This window comes from Camelus bactrianus, chromosome 8, assembly GCF_048773025.1.
Source record: "Camelus bactrianus isolate YW-2024 breed Bactrian camel chromosome 8, ASM4877302v1, whole genome shotgun sequence".
Taxonomy (NCBI): Eukaryota; Metazoa; Chordata; class Mammalia; order Artiodactyla; family Camelidae; genus Camelus; species Camelus bactrianus.
Window position 1 is genome coordinate 13,357,259 of NC_133546.1, and position 22,310 is coordinate 13,379,568.

The window sequence follows — 22,310 nt, forward strand, 5'->3', positions numbered from 1 at the left end:
AGAATAAGTTTGATAAACAAAATTGGCAATAAATTTAGAACTAAAGAGCTGGATAAGAAATTTAAGTACAGCCCTTGTTAGCTACACTTGCATAAATCTCCAAACTTGTCTAGTCTGCTCAATTTTCAAATACTGATAGTAGTGGATCCTAGAAATCCCATCAACAAATTAAAACCTTAAACAATCCAAAACCTTTCTTCCATTTAACAGTATAAACCACTTTCCCTACTGAACATATTACCATGGCTGCTAACAAGTAGAAAATTGGCCCACTTAAATTTCGCTTCTATTCCAAGTGCTAAGGGAGGAGTAAAATGGATAGAATCCAGATGGTGAGAAGGACGTGAAGCAAGGACCCTGCATTGTCCGAACATGAATAATTTGTGAACTGTTCTAAATGATTAATACTCAACTGTATTAATATTGCTAATGCAACATGAATGCCATAGCAAGCAGGAGACCTTTGCTTTCTGCTTTTTCCTTTCCTAGAAAACAACTTCTTCTATGAATCCTTTCCTTCACAATCTAGATTTGAAGTACCTCTTTGCTTGATTTGTGAAGCCTAAATAATCTGAAGGAATAGACCAACAAACCAACGTGAGCACTGTTCTTCACGCTGAATGTTACAATGACACCCTGTCCTTGTAATTTTCTGCTTAAAACACAGTGCCCAGGCATTGTCTACCAAGGAACATTCTCAGGAGTGTAGTATCATCACTTGAGATTTATTGCAACTGAAATTAACTTATTTAGTGTGCTTGGCCTCCCCCCATCCAAACCCCTACTCCTTGATAAGTCTTTGCCTTTAATTTTTTTTTTAATTGGCATCCTTGTCTTTTATTTCCCCTTAGAAGAGAAGAGAAAAAGAGGAAAGAGAAAGCACAATCTGAACCCTTCCTTTCATCCTCAAACCACTGGATTCAGTGCCCCTGTCCCCATAAGCATAAAGCACTTCAGGCAGCTGCAAGAGACATCAGAGTCTTCTTTTTCCAACTTGAGTCCTAAATCAATGGAATGATGACATGTCTGTCTTTTGTTCCCAGCATAGATGCCCATAGGTTTGGTTGTACTTATATTAGTATCTCAACTCACTGCTGTAAGTGGAAATTGCTGAAAGCAAGAACTACAGAGTCATAAAATGGTATGGTCCCAGGGACCATAGAGCTCCCCTAGTCCAAAGGCTTAATTCAATTGACTGGGGAAATGGGGCCTCAAAATCAGACTTGTTCAAACAAAACTGGAGGCATAACACTTTCTGGTTTCAAAAAATATGATGAAGTTACAGTCATCAAAACAGTATGGTACTGGCATAAAGACAGACATATAAACCAGTAAAATAGAATATACAGCCCTAAATAAATCCACACATATACAGTTGATTGATCTTCAACAAGGGTGCTAAGAGTACACCATGGGAAAAGTATCATTTCTTCAATAAGTGGTGTTGGGGAAACTGGATGTCTACATGGATACTGTTTTACACAGTATACAAAAATCAACCCAGTGTGGATGAAAGACTTAAATATAAGACCTGAAGCTGTAAAACTCCTAGAAGAAAACATAGGGGGACTGTCTCAAGACATTGGTGGAACTACATCAAACTAAAAAGTGTCTGCACAGGAAGTAATCAACAGATTGAAAAGACAACCTACAAAATGGAAGAAAATGTGTGAAAACCGTTTATCTGGGAAAGGATTAATCCACAAAATACATAAGGAACTCATACAATTCAATAACAGAATGATGAATAATCCAATTTTAAAATGGACTAAGAACTTGAGTAGACATTTCTCCAAAGAAGACATACAAATGGCCAACAGGTATATGAAAAAATGTTCACCATCACTAATCACCAGAGAAATACAAATCAAAACCACAATGAGATATCACTCATACCTGTAAAGATGGTTATTATCAAAAACACAAAAGATAACAAGTATTGGTGAGAGTGTGGAGAAATTGAAACCCATGCACACAGTTGGTAGGATTTCAAAATGGTGCAGTTGCTAAGGAAAACAGTATGGAGGATCTTAAAAAGTAACAGCAGGACTACCAGATGACCCAGCAATCCCATTTCTAGGTATACATCCAAAAGAATTGAAATCAGAATCTGGAAGAGATATTAGCACTCCCATGTTCATTGCAGCCCTATTCAAAATAGTCTGTTTGATGTGAAACAGTGTAAATGCCCATCCAGAGATAAATGGATACAGAAAACAAATGTATGGCTACCTAAGGGGAAAGGGGAGAGGGGGGAGGGATATTAGGAGTTTGGTATTAGCAGATACAAACTACTATTATAAAATAGATAAACAACAATATCCTACTGTATAGCACAGGGAACTATATTCAATATCTTGTAATAAACTACAATGGAAAAGAATATGAAAAAGTATATATATATAACTGAATCACTTCTTTGGACACCAGAAACTAACACAACATTGTAAATCAACTATAATTCAATTTTTTAAAAAGATAAATGGATAAAGAAAATGTGGTATGTACATACACTGGAATACTATTCAGCCTTCAAAAAGAGTCAGTTCTGCAATATGTGACAATATGACTGAACCTGAAGGACATTATGCTAAGTGAAATAAGCCAGTCACAGAAACACAAATGCTGCATGATTCTACTTATATGAGGTATTTAAAACAGTCAAATTTATAACATCAAAGACTGGCATGGTGGTTACCACGGGCTCAAGAGAGGAGGAAATGGGAGTTAGTAATCAACAGACATAAAGTTTCAGTTAAGTAAACTCTAGAAATCTACTGTACAACATTGTACCTATAGTCAAAAATAATGTTGTACAAATTTAAAATCTGTTAAGAGAGTAGATCTCATGTTAAGTGTTCTTACAAAAAGATTTGTTCTTTAAAAAGAGCTGTTCAGGGATGGGGAGGGTAGAGCTCAGTGGTACAGTGCATGCTTAGCATGCATGAGGTCCTGGGTTCAATCCCCAGTAATTCCACTAAAAATAAATAAATTAATAAACCTAATTACCTACTGCCCCCAAAAGATTTGTTCAGTACCTCATATTAAGTACTTAATTAATAATTATAAACAAACTATAATAACCTTAATCTAATCAAATAGAAATATGAACTATTCTCTTCTAAATCTGTATTTTGTCCAAATAAAATAATTTTACTAGATAAATATTCCAAGTTAATAGCATTTTATGCAAATATGAATAACACATATACATAACTTTTCAAAGTCCCATCAATTAGACCTCACTGTATCACTAGTAGAATCTTTAATGAGTGGTTGGTAGTTATGCCCATTTTGAAGCTGGGAAAACAGAACCCTGAGCATGCAACTTGTTTGCTAAGGTTACTCAGTGCATTAGAGGCAAAGTAATATCTTTTGACTCCCAACCTACTTCTTCCTCCATTAGTCACTTTGGGAACAAAAGTATTCTTTACAACCATAAACAACCATGATTTCATAAAGGCAAGTCCCAAAAGATTTTTAAAATTCTATCAGGCCCCTCTTGAGCTATTCCAATCACCTCCAAACTGATGTGCTCACTCTGCATCTGAAAACTTCAATCTACACAGTGTTTTCCTCAGGTTAAGTTTTCATCCATTCCAACCCAACTCCAAAATCTTTAAGGCCTAGGCCATGAGTCCAAAGATAGGACACTCACCTCTCCATTTCTAAATCATCTCACACACACCCCCCCTGCACTCTTTTTGCACCCATGTTCCTATCAGACTGGCTAATGGTTCCCTAAATCCTTTATCCCCGTGTCTTTGCTTATGCTCTTCCCTTTCTTAAATCTTCCTGTGTAAACACAACTCATCCTTTAAAGCCGTGGGAAAATGTCACTTCATACATGAAACCATCACTAACTATCTCTTGTCCCTTTCCTGCAGCATCCTCCATCCAGAAATAATTTCCCCTCTCTTTGCCTCCTATCACAGTGCTGACCTCTCATAAAGCACTCATCATGTTCTGTTCCTCTGCATTATATTGTGTGATATTATGGTCTACAGTACATATTACAGTAATAATCAGTCATACGTCCTATCATGTGCCTTGCCGACCATAATGGATAGTGAATGCCTGGGGATCACGGAATGTGTCAGGCTCTACTGAACACAATTATGCACCGAACACACAGTGTATCCCAGCACCTCCCAAGACCCTGGAGTGAAGCCGGAACAAAGCCCAACTTTGCACTTAGGGACTTTCAGTCTGGTTGGGAGCAGAGACTCTGGGACAGAACTTAATAAACCACAGCAGGGCCTTTGTAAATATTACTCATTCCTTAAATAAAATTAGGGGGGGAAGTGTAACAGTCTGTGTCAAGTTGAACTATACTGGATTCCGGGTAACCCTCATCTCTCAATATCCTTTAGTAAAACTTGATGCAAGTAGAATTTTCAAAATCCCGTGTCAAAAATAAAAGAAATTTGTATCTGTATTTGTCACATAGTTTTAAAGTGAAATAGATTAAAAGGGATTATTATATGTGATGTGATCATCTTTATTACTTTACTGTACATGGTTTTAAGGAAAGGAATCCGGACAAATGATAGGCTATAGTAAATAAAAATGAGAGGACAAAAGACAAATGTTTGTTGCGAGATCAACTCAGAATTTCTCGTGGATTTCTCCATGACTTTATCGAAATGTCCCACTGAGACCATTTCTATGAACAGCAGAGGGAGGAAGGATCTCAGAAATGCAGATTATCCGTTGGCAGAAGGGCTTAAGGGCTCCTTTTGAACCAACTAGGGGAAGAGCTGTGTTTAGAGAGCTCAGCTGCTAGCCCTTTGGCAAGAGGACAGGTTGATGAGATCGGAGGACGAAGAAGTGCCAAAAACGCAGTGCAATCTACTACCCAGCAAAGGGCAGGGAGCAGAGCGGGCGCCGTGACCACACAGACTGAGCGAGTCTTAGGCTCCCCAGTTTCCCTAGGACTGTCACTCTGTTGGGACCTGTCTCTTCCCTTGTGTGACTGCTAGTTCCCGCAAGGGAACTTTAAGTCAGTGAAAAAGGGGACCTGGCAAGACGGTGCCCCGTTTGTGTTCCTTCTTAGCAGGAAGCCTCAAAGAATGGAGAGTTAGTGACGCTATTAATAGAAGAGTGAAGCCAGATGAGCCTGCTGGAGGCCGGGGTTAGGAAAATGAAGCTCCAGGGGCGCAGCTGAACCAGTCTTTGCGGTTTTTCACAACTCAGTGGCCAGGGCTGCTCCTGGCCATCTTCTCAGAGGAGTTAGAGAGCATCCCGAAGTCGGCAGGGATGCCCCAGGGAGAGGATTACTCAGAGAGGGAAGCAGCTGGCTCTGGGCCTATCCACCACTCTCCCGCCAAAGCCCCACCCATTCTGCCGGCGGTATTTACAAGCTTTGCCACCTGCCCGGGGCCAAGACTCTCCACCCACAGAGTCCACCACTGCACATGCTCTCAAGTCTTTAGAGCATCAGTGGACCCGCCTCTCATACCCACTTCAGAGCACCACACCAGGGCCACTCTCAGGTGCGTGGTAATGAGATTTTACATGTAACTAAGTAATCATTTAAGCATTCCATATAAAGACTTGTATTTCACAAAACTGAACTTTTTACAAAGCTCTTGCACTTACAGTATTTAATTTCATCCTCGTGCACAGCTATAAAACTTCCGTTAAGTCAGATATCATTATTCCCCTTCTACAGATGAAGATACTGAGGCCTGGAGAGGGTATAGTATTACCTCTTACAAGCCCTAGATGCTCAGCTTACTTCTTCAAGGCAAGAATCATATTGATCAAAAACTTTAGAAATGAATATTGTATCAAGCATGGGCTTTGGAAACAGATAAGCTTATCTTCAGGTCTTAGAACTGTCATTTATAAAGCTGTCTAACATTGAACACATTACCTAATTTTGCAAAGCCTTAGTGTCCTCAGTTTTAAAAATGGAATCATAATATTGTTTACCACATGGGGTGGTTGTAAGGATTAAATGTGACCAGGCCTATAAAAAGCATGGGACAAAGTAAGAGCTCCCTAGATGTTAGGTGCTAATATAATTGCTGTTTCTACGACCCCACGGGCATTAACTATTTGCTATGGAGCCAGAGAGGCAGCGATCATCCCAGGCCTTTGGCATCACATTGAATGAGAAGTCAGCATACAATTCCACGTGTGCATAGACTCAGGCCTCACCCCAATTACCAAGCAAAACGCTTCTTTTGGCAGCAAAATGAACGCATGAAGCACTTGTAACAAGTTTTTTACATACTCCTCTCAGCAAGAATTTGCCCACTTTCTTCACTACTTTCTCATCACGAATGGATGTGACTGTGCTTTATAGGCACAAAGAAGAGGAATGATGGCGGGTAGGATGCTGGAGGTTTCTGCACGGTCTCCTCCAACACTTACACTCACTACAGAAGCAGCAGCATGTCAACAGGCGGCATGCTCAGCTGGCTGCATCTGCTGCCATTTTTTCAGGTCAAGTTCCCAGATATGGGCCGATGGATGCAAACTCCTAGTAGCTGCGATGCTGACCATGAGGTCTGGGTATTTATTCCCCCAACAGTTATTATCAGGCACTGGACTAGGCTTGGGATAAAAATGACTTCATCCTGCTGAGTTTCTAATGTGGGAAGACCGCAAGTGGTTTACTAAGTGGTTTGACCTCATGTATTCCACACAGTAATGTCCAGTGGCCACTCTGATTTACTTAGCAGATGAAGGATTTGAGGCCAGAGGTGAAGTCACACAACTAGAATGTAGTGGGACCTATGGCTTGGACTCAGCCATCTCCTGTGGATTTGAGTTGAACTGCTGAATGTCTGTATCCTCACCAGAGAGTTACTGTTAGGGGAGACCTGAGCAGAAGCAGGTGCTCCCCAGCAATTTTTAGGGGTGAATGAATAATGCAAGCCTCCTCATGGAAGAGAAAAAATGTTACACTCCTTAGAAAGAACCATAAACTCACTGATGGGCTAGGTTTTGCTGGGGTCCAGTGGGAATGATCCAGAAGAAGCCTACTGAGATGTTGCCTGAAAGGCAAGCTCACCATCCTCACTATCACCTTTATTGAAAGCCTCCAGTTAACTACCTGCCTCTAAAAATAGCACTTTATTACTCCCTATGCAGGAAGCTTCACTTGGGCATTAAGGACAGAGACGCAGCCCGGATGGAGATGGATGCACAGGACAATTTCTCAGCTACTACCGAGGAAACATGCTATGAATATTTTACAAACAATGTGGACTGTCTGCTCAGAGCCGGGTCACTCTTATTCTTGCTATTAATCTTTGCAGCCAATCTGCAGCCATGAACCAGAGCTGTTCTCTGTTTCTGGCAAACGGAAGCCTAACCACTGGGCCCTCAGCCCCACCAGTTGTTCTGACTGACTGGACCAAATGAAATGGACAAATACTCGGAGAAGCCACAGAAGACCACGTAAAAATGTTGACCAGACACGCAGGGTAAATATTTATACTGTACAGAGGTTTAGAGTGGGTGTTTAGCTAGTTCTAAATCCTAAAGTGAATGAAAAATACAAAGTTTATTGAAATAAAGACAATTTTTAGACCTTGTTATTGCTGTAAGTTTGAGACACATGTGCTTTATCCCTCTCCTTGACTGGCAGGTCCACAAAACAAACCACATATCTCAAGGGTCTAAGAAAAATATCCTGCCAGGAAAGATGACCCTTACATTCATTTTCAAAATTTTGCTTTTCTCTCCTACATGTTGGCTCTGATAGTTATATTATTTTTATTCCTAATTTCTTAGATCTCCAACACCCTTTACAGTATTATATCTAATCTCTGGAATATTATAGCCATGTATGTTAAAGCCTAGCGGGCCATCTCTGTGGAATATTAACAAAATTGGAGCATTTGCTTTTGAGAAACAGAAAGGAATAGGGTAGAAATGGGCTCTGAATGAGCCTAGATCTCAGAAGTTCCCATCAAATTTAATTTCTTTTGTCTCTCGGCGCATGATAAAATTCAAATACTTCTACCTTACATTCAGAAGTTCACTCTCAACATTAATATATATCATGTACGTGATATATGTGATGTATATATCGCATTCAAAACCAGATGAGTTTCCCAGCAACCTTATGCTTGGAGTTGCTCTGCAAGTCTCTTAGATCTGGCCCAGAAATCCAAGAGAAATCTGGCACCTTTGAACAGGAGTCAGTGCGATGATCCTAAGTCCTGATAAAGCCCAATCCTTACATTAAGATTTTTTTTAAAAATCACGTTGGCTTCTACGGGCATGTCTGTGAGAGCAAAAACCGGTTACCCTCATGACAAAGCACGAAACTTAGAACTTAACGCACATTTCCTGAAACGTGGGGCATTCCTCTAACCAAAATGAAAGTATCCTGCCCTGTCTTTTGTGACTGCCACATCATTACTCGAGTAGCACACGGCTTATGAAGGGAGGTGTGCACGCCAGCCTGCTGCAAAAGGCGACTGGGAGTTTTTCACAGGAGAGCAAACTGAGGCAGCAGGACCCAAAAGCATTTGCCTAAAATCCCAGGGTAATTTAAAGACAGGGTGGCTCACTTCGGGATTGCTAGATGGCGTAGCTTTTCAGAAAACTTGACTGCCTTTGGGAAACAAATAATGGCTTATTCAGATTGCTTAGTTCCAACTCCCATAAGTTACGGCACCCAAGATTAAGAAAACAGGTAGCGCGTTCATGCAAGCCTGTGATCAGTCCAATTAATCACTTTTTCAATTCTGACACGTTTCAATAATACAGAACCTCCTAGCGAGAGCTGGAGCAAATAAAAATGCCTTATCTGGGGCAGGCAGACAGCTTGTCAGTGCTGTACTAGGAAAAGGGTAGTCGGGTTGCCCTCTGACTCAGCTGAACATTATCCCAAAAGTGAATTTTCGCCGTACCAAGTTTAGCTGTAACATTTTAACGTCGTAGTAATACTTGCCAGCAACTTTGCAAAATATCCCTGGAACATTAAGAGAAAAAGGAACATCTTTGAACAGGAGAGGGAAGCTCTAAAGTTACATCCTGCCTGTCCATAGTAACACATATCACAAAAAAGAAAAAATATAGACAGATATTGAGAAGAAGAAACAGGAGTACCTACTTGAAGAGAAGAATGGCACTGAAAGACTGTCTTCTTATGCTATAGAATGGGCTAGGGAAAGGAACAGTAACCTTTCGAGCCGTTAGGGAGCTTCTGAGCATGGAGCTTTATTTTCAGTTTTGGTGAAATCCGTTCTGAGGCAGTAGACAGGAGGCTGTTATGACCATGAAATTAGGAAATGCAGTAACTCAAAAATAAAGAACTAGCACCACCATTTGACTAGGAGTGGAAAATCTCCCGTACAAAATAGAGGAGGGGGTGGCCCGCCTTTCTCCACGTGAGGCCTGATTCTAACTTTCTTAGCACTTCAGTCCAGACAGACGTTTAACAAGGGTGTAAGTCATCTATTAATCTGCCTGAAATTTTTTGATGTAATCCAGCTGATTTCCTCTTCACTACTAAGAAAGCCTGAAGTCTAGACAGGCATGTTGAGTAGGAAAAATAATAATAATAAAGCACTGATTCGGCACATAAATTTTGTTCATCTGAAAGTAGTTACAGCTCAGAGCAGGAGTGAGGACGAGGTCGGTGAGCGCTTTCAGCCATTGACTCCACAACTCTGCATTTCTTGTCACTGATTAATTAGGTTCTCAACTTCAGTAACCTGCAGAGGTTGGCTTCTCTGCCTCTGAAGCCATTCCTCCGTCATCTGATCTTTCCATGAATAATCTGGCATTTCCTCCAGCCATTTAAGGGTTTGTGGGGTATTTTGTTTTGTTTGCGTGTGTCATGTATATGTTAAAGGATCCGTTTAAAAAAACATGTTCGATTCTTCTACTCAAGTCTGAAGAAAGGCTGGTTTTCTGCAAGTCAGAATGGTGGAGGAGAGGGTGTAGGGGAGGCTCTCTAGATCCTGGGCCTTCTAGAATCTCCAGATGCAGGTTGACATCTGTGGACAATCAGTGCCACTCAATATCGGCTTAGGAAAAAAGGTAAAAAAAATCTCATAATCAATGCTTTAAAACATTTTGAAATAAAGGCTCTTAGCTGTCTTCAATTATCTTTATACTTGTGAGTTAGCCCGTAAAATAATTTGAGTATGCAAATTTGTCTGAGATTAATTTCCACAGAATACGTAGAGCAGGACATATTTTAGCTAATACGTGAAGTATTTCATTTTGACTTAAACAAAAAATTTCAGCACGATTCACTTACAAAAAGAAGGACCATGTGTACCAATGCATTGTAGGAGTTTTATTAGCTTTTTATTACTTTTCTTATGATTCGTGGCAAAAGGTGACTTATTTACTAAAATGTTTTGAACACTTTAAATGTTTTGAAAGCAAAAATTTTTTTTCTAAATTAATTAAATCCTTCAATTATTTGATTTGTCAGAATGGATGAAGTATGCCTTTCAAATAGCTTTTAGCTGTCTGTTAAAATCAGTTCTGCACATCAGTACAGAGGAGAAAATTATTTAGAGCAACAGTTCTCAAAATAGGACACTCAATTCTGAACTGAAGGTTAGAGTTATTCTCTACTCATTAGAAAACATAAATGTATAATATAAATTCAGGTAAAATAAAAATTAGGTGAATTATCCTTAAAAGACTATTACCGATATTCATTGTATTCTAATATGTGCTTTCTCAAGTGGGAGAGAATAAAAATAATAGCAAATGCCTTCTGGGCACATACTAGAGGTCAATACTATTGTGAGCAGTTTCACAACAACTCAAGGAGGTCAGTGCTATTGCAAACCCATTTTGCAGGTGAGGAGATCCTGGGATACCAAGATTAAGTAACTATTCCAACATTTTACAGCTGGAGTCAAGGTTCATACTCAGGTGGTCTGACTTAATCACCCAAGCTTTTAACACTCCGCTGCAGACTCTGAAGCAGCACATGGGAACACACTGTGGGAACACACATGTGTTACATGTATCGTTGGAAGGAAAAGTTGAGACATTATCAGTGGACGGGTAAGAACCAATTTCTACAGATTGATATAGAAAGATGACTATGATTGATCTTAAAGTTTATCATTTTAAGGAAATCACTAAAAATAAAAATGTCTGCTTGGACTAACATTGTTTTAAAGTATTCTGTGCTTCCTTATAGGAAAAAAAAAACTCCTTTGAAGAAAAGTTTCTAATTAAACTGTGTTCATCATTATTAGATAGAATGAATAATGAAGAGACAAATAGGAAGAAAAGAATAATTTAAGTGAAGCAGTGGGACCCAGTGTAATTGAAACAAACACAGCGCACATTTAATCTCATAATTCAAAGAGAAATATTGCACCTCTATGCCTAATTCCCTTACATGCATTTTTTTCAAGTGAAAAATAAAGCCTTATATTCCATCAAAATCATGTTATCCACTTCATCTTTGTTTAAAAAAAATCAACATACACATTCCCTTATAGTGTCATATTGTTTACTAAGAAATACAGAACAAGGAAATTCTAGAATCTTTCCTGGTTCCAACCTTTTTTCTTTTTTTTAATATGTTCTCTCATTCCAGAAGTGACCACTAACAGCCTGGTCTTCACAAGCAAAGTAAAGCAGAAAATTGATGCAATCTGTCTGAGTCATTCAAGCAAAATCCTGCTATAATCTGGGTGATTCAAGTTAAAATAAAACTCAGGGTTTTTATTTAGAGTGTGTGTTTTTATCTAATGCCCCAGATGACAGCAGAGTTTGGGACTCAATTACATAGTTAATTGCCCAAGTTCTTCATTTGTTCTTATTAGCAAAGATGTTTCCATTGGCCGCAGCTCTAAACGTGCTCCGATTCCATCATACTATAAAGGCAGCTCTGTGCTTTTAGTTTCCCTCATGAAGAGCAATCAAAATTGAAACTCTGCTTGCCTGGAGATACCAGTCAATGCCTGAGCGCTCACTCACTCATCTTTCTAAGGGAGAGTGCCCTGCCCTAGGCTCCTGTTGCCTGGACAACCGATCTCATCCCTGTGACTCTCAGCCCTCACCTGAAATCAGAGCTCACTGGACCAGGGACAGGCATCTGACCCAGATAGGCAATGGCCAAGGACATGACCTAACGTGAAAAGACGAACGTGACCAATCACATTCAAGCTCTTGGGAGTGTGGATTTTGGAAACCGAGACTGAGCTGGTGAGACACAGAGGCAGGAGGATGTCTTGGGGTAGGTGGAGGCCATAGTAAGCAAATGCCCTGAGCAAAGTAAGCTATGCAAGGACAGAGAAACCCAGTGAGCCAAGATGAGCAAGTTTGAGGCCCTGGGCCCATGAGTGCATGGCAGGGTCTGGCAGGGTTGTGGGCGTCACCCAAATTCTTTCATCACCTTTATTACCAGGTATCCAAAGGGAGTCTCTGTTCAGTGCCATCAAAAACTGTAACTAAAACACTCATCCTGGATCACAGGTGCTGGTTTTTGTAGATGGTGGCACAATATCCAGCAGTCCTATTTTCAACGGACAGGCCCAGGGTATTTGAAAACAGAGCCTTAATATGACCAATACCTGATGACTCTTTCCACTGTGGTTGACTCAAACCAAAACTCTCTAGTTGAAGCTTATAGGGGTAAAGGTAGTACCTTTCTCAAAGATGAAGGAAGGAAGGAAGAAAGGAAGGAAAGAAGGAAAGAAAGAAGGAAGGAAAGAAGGAAGGAAGGAAAGAAAGAAAGAGAAAGAAAGAAAGAAAGAAAGAAAGAAAGAAAGAAAGAAAGAAAGAAAGAAAGAAAAAGAAAGAAAGAAAGAAAGAAAGAAGAAAGAAAGAGAGATAGAGAAAGGATGATCTTCCTTCAGAGAACGGAGGTTAGGCAGAAAATACTTTTGCAAAAAGGTCAACAAATTCAATTAAACCTTACACTTCATCTGTAGAAAGGCCTTTAAAACCCACCTTCATAAATCACGTGCCTCTTCTTTACATAGAAAAAGACTGTAAGTCACAAACATCCCATGTAAGGAAATAATTATCAATAAAGCTTCTGTTAGGAGAATCAATGGGCTTTTACACTGACAGGGGTGACAAAGGAAGTAACACCTGAGGAATACAAGGTTTTAAAGTGGGAAAGCCGTTCGCTTGGCTGAGCAAAGAAGATCTCTCTCTGACCCTTCTTACTCCTGAGAGACTTGACCCCTCTGTTCTTCACCCCAAACACCCGTCCCTGACCACTGCCCAGCGCCATCAGTCTCAACCGCCAGATAACAGACGCACGCTTCTCCTTGGTAGGAAGCAAGATATCAACTGGGAATCAGAGAAGGTTGGCCCTTCCAGTAGTTTGTTTTCATCAACTGCAAAGGAGAACTTCTGAGGCGACAAGAAAACTCCACAGATTGCATCCAAGGCCGAGGAACACTTGGTTCCTAAACCAGATTACAACCAGGAGTGAGCAGCTCTCCCCACGGGAGGATCCGGCCACCCCAGCAGCAAGTGAATCCTGCCCTCGTCGGCGCCTCTGCCTGGCATCGACCGCAGCAGCCTTGGCCGACGCTGGACGCTCCGGCAGGCCTGCCGTGATGCTCAGCACCTGCAGCAAGTTCAAGAGCATCTGATTATTCTCCTCAGGACACAGAAGGGAAGAATTTGAAAGGCCTTCATGTTGTGACAACAGTTGAGGGAAAGCAGAGTGAGAAAAATATTATTTTGTTACTGTTGTTTTCATCCAATTTTTTTTTCCCGGGCGGGTTTTTTCTAGGGAACTATGGATTACAAGGACTTCAGACTCTACCTCCAAGATATCTCCAGCCTCCATCCCTTTTATTTCCTTCTCCATATTACTACTCAAGCCTCCTTCACCTCCAAGCTGGACTACGGCAATAGCATCCTAAATGGTCTGACTGCCTCCTGCCTCTCCCATTTCTAATCCATCAGACACGCCTTCACCAGATGACCTTCCTGAACAATCACCATCGTCATATCACTACAAGAGCAAATTAAGTGCAAACTACTCAGCATCTCCCAGATAGCTGGGTCCCAGCCCACCTCTCCAGCCTCGAGCTCTGATCGAGTGGCCTTGTTCCTTAGCCCCAGTATCCCATGCTTCTGTCTTGGCCTCTTCCCCATCTGGGCTAGTTATGAACCTACCACTTCTTCAAAGTTGACCTCGAAGAACACCTTCTCCGTGGAGCCCTTCCTGACTGCCCAACATTGCCCTGTTCTCACCCACCTCTGAACCCCCACTGCACATTGCTTGCACTTCTCCCCTCCAGCAACAAGTACACACGAACATCTCCTCTGTTCCAGGCAACCATGAACAGACGTGGCCTTGAGGAGCTTGTGTCTGGTAGGATGACACTTCAGCAGATGAACTGTATGACAACCTGATGACCAATGCATCAGAACCTAAATATACTTTTACTGAACACTTGACAACACTCTTCAGGGAATGACAACTCAGCCTGCTCCTGAGTTACTTGTGCATCTCCCTCCCGTACCTCCTCCCACCAACTGATTGCAGTTAACTGCACCTTGCCTGGGGGTGTCTTCCTCCATCTGGATCCATGCCAGTAATTCGCACAGTGCCTGACACACAAACCTTTATTTGTTCATGCAAATAAATTTGAACTTGAATAGAAGAGACAGAAAGACCTGTCCATCCCCGAACCCCAACCCCGAGCCCCATCCCTGTCTCATCCCAGTGGCCTAGGAGACCTATATTCACCTCGCTCTCCAAGCAGCAGCAACAGTAGAGCTTAACCCTTTACAGGGGCACTGAGTGGTCTCAGCCCCCAAGTCTGGGTTTAGAAAGCTTCCTCTACAATATCAAAACCTCTACCGGAAACTATTTTCCCCCAAAGCCTGATACCTTTCAGGTCCTTGAAATAAGGATACGAAGCAAAAAAAAAAAAGGAAACGAGGGAGAAAACTAGATAATTACATCAAAGACAAGACACAACATATTCAAATTGCACAGTTCTGGCATTAAATAAAATATGAGAATAAAAAAAATGAAAAGCAAGCATTTGGATCACTTGATCACTGTAAGAGTAAAATGCATTTAAAATGGATAGTAATAGGAATATAATTTTGTTGCCATCACTTGGGCAATGATATGTTTAATCATTTTCCCCACACTAAGTTTTGGTTGGTTACTATATATCTATACTTCCCTTTCATAAAATCACTCTAGCCTTTACTGGTTTGCTTTCTCCACTCCGCACAGCAAAAGTCCACAAAGACAGTCCCAGGGGATTTGGAACCTCCTGAAATCACAGCCAGTCTATTGGCTCCATAAACACATGTGCATTTTTCTGAGAAGAGAGTCTAGAAACTTCATGTGATCCTTTAAGAAGCCTAAAACAAGATGGAGAACTCCTAAAGGAAGGAGCTTATCATTATAAACGGAGTGTTTAATACACTGTCGCGTGTCCTACCACGTTTCTTTGACATTTTTACCACTGCCGATATGATTACTTTTCCTTTTCAAAACTAGCACCTTTTACCAAATGAATAAAGCTTTGCAATTTGCACCATTCTTCTGAAATAAATCAAGATAGTCATTTGTCATTTTTTAACATTTTACTTGTAAAACACCACAGAGATATTGATTTTCCAAACCTTAGGTCCATCCAGCAATTACCAGGTAGTAACAGGAAGCCGCTTGTAGACCAAGATCAAGGTTGACTACTAAGTTAGCAGGTAAACAGTTCTCCTGCAAAGGCGGGGCAGACAGCTGACATGCCTTTGGCAGCAGGTTTGTAACTCTGGATTTTTCAGTCCTGCTGTTTTTCAGGGCCTTTTGTGGCGTTTCTGCACTTAGGAGAGGTGTGTAAGGAGCAACAGTAGATTTCCAGCTGCAAACAGCCCAGAGCCTCGCGGTGAGCCCGTCTTCCAGTCACCACGACGGCCACAGGAGGGTCTTTGTTCGTGAAGACATTTAAAAGGTGTTTTGGTGGAATCCACACTCCAAAGAGGAGCCGAGAAGGGAGAACTGGCCCGGGCTGCGCGACGGGCCACCACTAAACCAGCAAAAGCAGCCGAGTCCCTCGGAAGCCCCGGAGCAGAGGAAGCAGCCTGTCCCAAAGAGTGTGTGTCCTATTTACTCAGGCAGAGAAAGGATATTCATTTCAACCAGCAAGGGAAATGTTAGGTTATGTAACACTGGGGATGAAGAGAATGAGGCTTTTTTTTTTCTTTTTTTTCTTTTTCCTGGAGAAAAGTGTTGTGAAATAGTTCAGAAACAACCTCCAGTTTCCACAGTCACTCCTGCCCCCAGAAGCTTCTATATCATAAGATCAACAGTCAGAGCCCCGGGGTTAAGGTTAGGGGAAGCCAGAGGAGAACTGGGGGTCCAGGGCCCTCCCCCATCTACCACTGCCCCTCCCCTACCAGAGCCCATCAGAGCCGTGGGAACCTTCGCCCACACACCTTCACCAGGCATTTCAGAACTACCACGGGCCAAGCATCCTGAAGCATTTTTCCCACCTTCTCACATGCCAGGGCAGCCTTAGAAAGAATCATTATTTGTGGGACTGTTGCACAGAGCTAGCCTGAAGTATAATTAAGAATTATTAAAAGGGATGCTCAGCAGGTTGACCAATGTATCAAAACTCCAGGCTGGTGAGGGCCAGGGGCTGCTTGTTTAAGGGAAAAGTAAGAATATAAGCCCAAGTGAGAGGTCAGCCAGGAGAGGGGTCCTGAGAAGAGGGGCCGGGGGAGAGCGAGCGCTGTGGGGGAGGAGGCCACAGCACAAGCCCGGCTGCCTGACCGAGCAGGGACGGGGAAGTGGCCAGCAACCAACCCGGGCAGCTGGCGGAGCCCCAGAGGGCAGGACAGGTGCGGAAGTCACACACGAGAACACGGAGCCCAGGCTGTCCAAGACATGGGAAGTTCCACGTTTGGGGACACAAGGGAAGTAAGGCCAAGACTTGGTCACAGAGCAGGACACACCCAGTCACTAGGACAGGAGGGTAGAGATGAGCTAGGAGACCAGTTCATTTTTTTATCTAATAATTATTTACTGAGCACCTACAATGTGCCAGGTACTGTTCCAGGAGTTGGGGATGTAGCAAACAAAATAGACAAAAATCCCTGACCTCAGGGAGTTTATATTCTAGTGGAGGAAGAGGGAAAGGGAAACAATAGCCAATAAATAAAATATAGAGAGAAAGTCAAACAGTGCCAAGTGTGAAGGCGAAGACTAAGCCGGGAATGGGACAAGGAGCACAAGGCCGAGGGGTGACCTTCAAGCCTGGCAATCAGACAGGCGGCCTGAGAGACGACCTCCAGCAGCCACCTGAAGGCGGCGAGGGGACAGGTCACTGTCTCGGGGAAGAGCACCTGCGTCTGCAGGGACAGGAGGGTCCCAGGCATATCTGGGCATCAGGGAGGAGCTAGAGGAGCTGATGTGGCACCCACAGGGGTAGAAAAAGGAGAAGAGGTGGGAGAGTAACCTGAGCTCCAAGCTGTGTCGGGCCATCCGAAGGGGACTGACTTTTATTCCGAGTGGGATGGAAAACCACTGGAGACCTTTGGGCAGGAGTGACGTGATCTGGCTCAAGTTTTTAAAGGCCCACAGTACCTGATGAGTACAAGCTGGTTGTGTGGGTGGGGAGACAGGAGAGGCAGGAACCAGGTAGAAGGCCACCCACAGCCCAGGTGAGAGGCCAGGATGCTTACGCCAGGGTGCTGGTGGTAGGTGGGGCCAAGGAGCTACAGTCTGCCTGAATTTGAAAGGTGGAGCCAACATGTTCGCTGACAGATATGATGTCCACAGAGGGAGAGGACGAAAGGAGGCAAGAACGACTCTGATGCTTTTGGTCCCCAGAACCCTAGTGTGGAGCTGCCACTTACTCAGATAAGGAAGACCCCGGCAGGCACAGGTTTGGGGGAAGAGAGGGTTCTAGAGTCCAGTTTTAGACATGCTAAGTTTGAGATGCCAATTTAGACAGCCAAATGGGTATGGCAAGGTGAAAGTCGGAGGTCAACAGAAAGGGCTTGGATGGAGGTACCAACTGGGAGGTGTAGATAGTAGTTAAAACACTGCTGACCGTGACTCTCGGTTGATGAGAGTGGACCCCGGCCTCTCTTCTGTTCAGCCTCCCAGGGTCCCCGCCTTCCCTATCCTCAGGTACCTATAATCTCCCCATTACCTGGCTTCACCTGGGTTTGCTCTCCCTGCTCCTGGCTGTCACCTCCCTCTTCACCCCCAGTGCACTTATTTACTTTTTCTGAGTCTGGTTCCCTCAGAGCACTCTTCTTTGGATGTAACCAACTAGCAGATAGAAACTAAATTAACAGGTCTCTATGTCTGGAAATTACCTCTCAAGCTAACGTGAATTCTTTTGAACAGGGAACTTTTAGGCCATGTCAAAGGTCACATTTGGGACACATGGCATCCTTTGAATTGGGGAAGACAGCTGGCTCCAATGTCTAAAGCACTGCCTTTGAGATACAAAACAGACGTTTCATCCACTCTCAGAAAATAATCTTTCCACAATTGGATCAGGATCTTTGAAAAAATGTATCTATTTCCACCACAGTTTAAATAAAGTCAATGAACGGTATTTCAAACTGTTCCATTCAGCATTTTCATGGTATCCTAAATGCTCCAGGAGTTCAATTGAAAAAAAAAAAAAGCTTATTATTTCGAAAGTCAGGAAGAGCCAGCTAGCGTGGGAGCAGTGCCAGAGGAGGAGGCCTATTGAGAGCTGGATGAAGTCCACAAATGCGCGTCGACCCAGACAGGTGTCTGGACGAGGCTAAGATCCCTTGCCCAGAGACACTACTCAGTTGCATTTTTCCATTGGTTACCAGTACTTCTAAACCCTGGCTGTCAACTGAGGAGTCTTCACAGTTGCCTATGCCTACACCATGCCCTCGGATGTCCTCACTTCTGGAGAGAGACCACAGCATCACTTCTTTTTTTTTTTTTTTTTTTATCTCCAGGTGATTCTAATGTACAGCAAGCGTTGAGAACCCCTGGGTTGGAGTGATCTTTCCTCACCATCTCTATAAACCCATCCCATTCAAGTCTATTCATGCAACTCACATACATCTAATCAAACCAGACCACGACATCACCAGTTCCTGACATTCTTTATAGACATTGACTTCCTGTTTCTTCCATTACATTTGCTTCACGTATTCTTCATTACTTTTTTTTTTACAGTTTTGCCAGGTTGGACAGTACCACTGAAGAGAATGTGTGAATGTTTTCATTAGTGAAAAATAATAACTCCCGGGCAGCAGTTCCAAGGTCTAAAAAATAAAGCTAAAACAATACTATATTCCAAATTTATATCAAGCCTTCCTCCCTTTGGGACTCTGCTGCAGAAATTACACTGCATGTCCCGTTCCCAGGGTAATTCTCTTATTGACAATGTGGGTAAAGAAGTAAACAAAAAGAGCCATGCTCATTTCAAGCCACTGAGAAACACAGGCCAAAAGAAAACTAAAATCAATCAAACTTTGCCAAGTGGAAAAGAACAAACCAGCAGGGACTGAAGTTCTATATTCAGCTTTTAAAAGAGCATTGCGAACAATAGAGAACAAACACCGGGTAATCACTCAAAAGATTTACAAACAACGCTACAGAATAATGCAAACCGAGTGGATTCTACGGGGCGTATGTTTACTCTTGAAGGAGAAGCTGGACGCCCAGAACTTCATTAATGAAATGCTGTGTGTGCGCGCTCATTCGCAGCCGACTCTCACCCAGAGAGCCATCGGGTCGTCAGTAATAGTCTCTGATCTTCCCTGTAAAACCTTTTCAAAACACTGTCAGCAAGCACTTTGATTCCCATTTAACAGAAAGGGAGGTAAAGGCAGAAAGAGGTCAATTCCTCGGATCAACAAAGTGGCCGTTACGCTGCCGCAGGCACAGCTAAGAGGAGGAGGCACCAATGTCTGGTTGTTTCTTGGGGTCATCAGGCACCGAAAAATTTCCATCTATATTCCCCAGAAAATCGGTGGCTATCATTTCATGTTCTAACCCAAATTTTCCTTGTTTCTCAAGAACTCTTTCCTGTACTCTCTCCTTGTCTTTCTCCGTACTCTGTCTCCATTTCCAAACTGCCTTCCATGGTTCAAATTATTAGGATTAGCTCTAGGGGACTATCCAAAAGGCTTTTCTTCTGCTGGGATTTTGGTGAATACGCAAGTCTTGAGATAAGCAACCATCTGCTAGAACTCAGTAATGTTCTTTATGGAATAGCGGTTTCCCTGGTGAGGCAGCTTACAGAAGTGGGGAGAGGGTGCAGAGAAGGGATCTCCAGAATGCCTTCCCACGAGGGGTGCTAAAAGTGGTTTGTGAGGGTGCCAAGTCAGGGGAAGGAACGGTGCTCATGTGTTGGTTCTGTTAATTAGCACCATTTGAAGATAATTATGACGAGACCACACAGGGAGAGTGTGATGTTTCAAGTGGAGTAGACCATTAAGTAAACAGGAGTTCTGAACTGTATTTTCTGGGTGGTTGTGAAAATTTTTTCCAAAAGATGGACAGAAGGATGCTGACGGCGGTAGTTCTTTGGAGTAACCAAAAGGAAAAGCTCAAGCAACACTACAGCACCACACCCTGATCACTCCCAAATCGTCCCAAGTGCACTCGACTGATTGCAATATTTGTTAATGAAACAAGAACTTTAATTACCGTCTCCGCTCAAGAGAGATACGTGGCTGGTACCTCCCAAATCTCAGTCCATTGGGAGCCACTGCCCTTGGAAGACCAAGCAGGACCCAGCAGAGACCTGGCCACTGTGTTGGGATGGTCCCTCCCGTCTCTCCACCCACACTCACCTTCTTGTTTCTCTTGCTCCCTGTGTTTTCGTCACCAGCTCTTGACTTACATCAGTCCTATTTCAATCCTAGTTTCCTCCGAATTCTGACCTTTGTGGTATTTCTAATTCTCTTGCTTTCCTCCCTTCCTCTCAGTTGCAGACAAAACCTTGACTCTATTTCCTAACTCCTTGCCACCTCCACCTGGGACCTGGGATCCTAGGTGACGCGCAGACCCTGCCTTAGATGGACCTCAGCCAGCTCTCTGCTGCCCCCACCTGGTCCACAGCAGCATAGCAGATGATAATCTGACAAACTGGCCCTTAAATTCAACGCCACTGCACCTGTTTTCTGACACCCACTCGAATATTGCTAATTTTGTTTCACCATAGCCTGACTTAATATATGGGTTCCAAGCAATTCTTAATCTTTAATTACCAAGTTATGTGAGTGAGTAAATGAGCCACTTTAGGGGAAGCGTTTTATTTTTTTAAGGTAAGTGCAGCACGGTGGTAGCATGATGAACATTCTGAGAAGTCCAACCTAAAGTGATGGCTTTTAACAAATCACTAGGACACACTATATAAATGTAGTTATTTTTTAAATGACCATAGAATATGAAAATGAATATATGTATGTATATGCATGACTGGGACATTTTGCTGTACACCAGAAATTGACACATTGTAACTGACTGTACTTCAATTTAGAAAAAAATGGCCATTTATGTAACATTAATTTTTTCTTTCCTTCTATTTCAAATTTCAAACAACTGGATTCAAAATGGGCAGAAGATGACCTGAATAGACATTTTTCCAAAGAGGAAATGCAGAAGTCCAACAGGCACATGAAAATACGCTCAGCATCACTAACCAGCAGAGAAATGCAAATCAAAACCACAGTAAGATATCACCTCACACCTCTCAGGATGACAATCATCAAAAAGGAACACAAATAACAAATGCTGGTGAGGATGTGGAGAAAAGGGAACCCTCATAAACTACTGGTGGGAATGTAAATTGGTGTAGCCACTGTGGAAAACAGTATGGAGGTTTCTCAAAAAACTAAAATTGAGCTACCATATGACCCAGCAATTCCACTCCTGGGTATATATCTGAAAAACACAAAAACTCTAATTTGAAAAGATACATGCACAAGAATGTTCATATCAGCATTATTTACAATTGCCAAGACATGGAAGCAACCTAAGTTTCCATCAACAGATGACTGGATAAAGAAGATGTAGTAAAAATATATATGATGGAATACTACTCAGCCATGAAAAGAATGAAATCTTGCCATTTGCAGCAACATGGATGGACCTGAAAGGCATTACGCTAAGTGAAATAAGCCAGATAGAGAAAGACAAATAGTGTTTAACACCACTTATATGTCGAATCTAAAAAATACAAAACTAGTGAATATAACAAAAAAGCAGCAGATTCACAGATATAAAGAACAAAGTGTTGGTTACCAGTAGGGAGCAGGAAGAGGGGAGGGGAAATATAGGAGTAGGGGAATAATAGGTACAAACTACTATGTGTAAAATAAATAAGACAAAAGAATATATTGCTTAATAGAGCAAATAT

The 22,310-nt window shown here is 42.3% G+C and overlaps 1 protein-coding gene across 2 annotated transcripts in view; it reads right to left on the minus strand.

Moving 5' to 3' along the window:
* ESR1 (estrogen receptor 1) overlaps nucleotides 1-9,211 on the minus strand; it is a 336,829-nt gene extending 327,618 nt beyond the window's left edge. Inside the window, exon 1 of one of the 2 annotated variants that reach the window (XM_074368144.1) lies at nucleotides 9,080-9,211. The gene's annotated coding sequence lies outside the window, so the exon portion shown is untranslated. The remainder of the gene's footprint in view (nucleotides 1-9,079) is intronic. The other variant, XM_074368145.1, reaches the window with a different exon arrangement.
* Nucleotides 9,212-22,310: the final 13,099 nt, after the last annotated feature.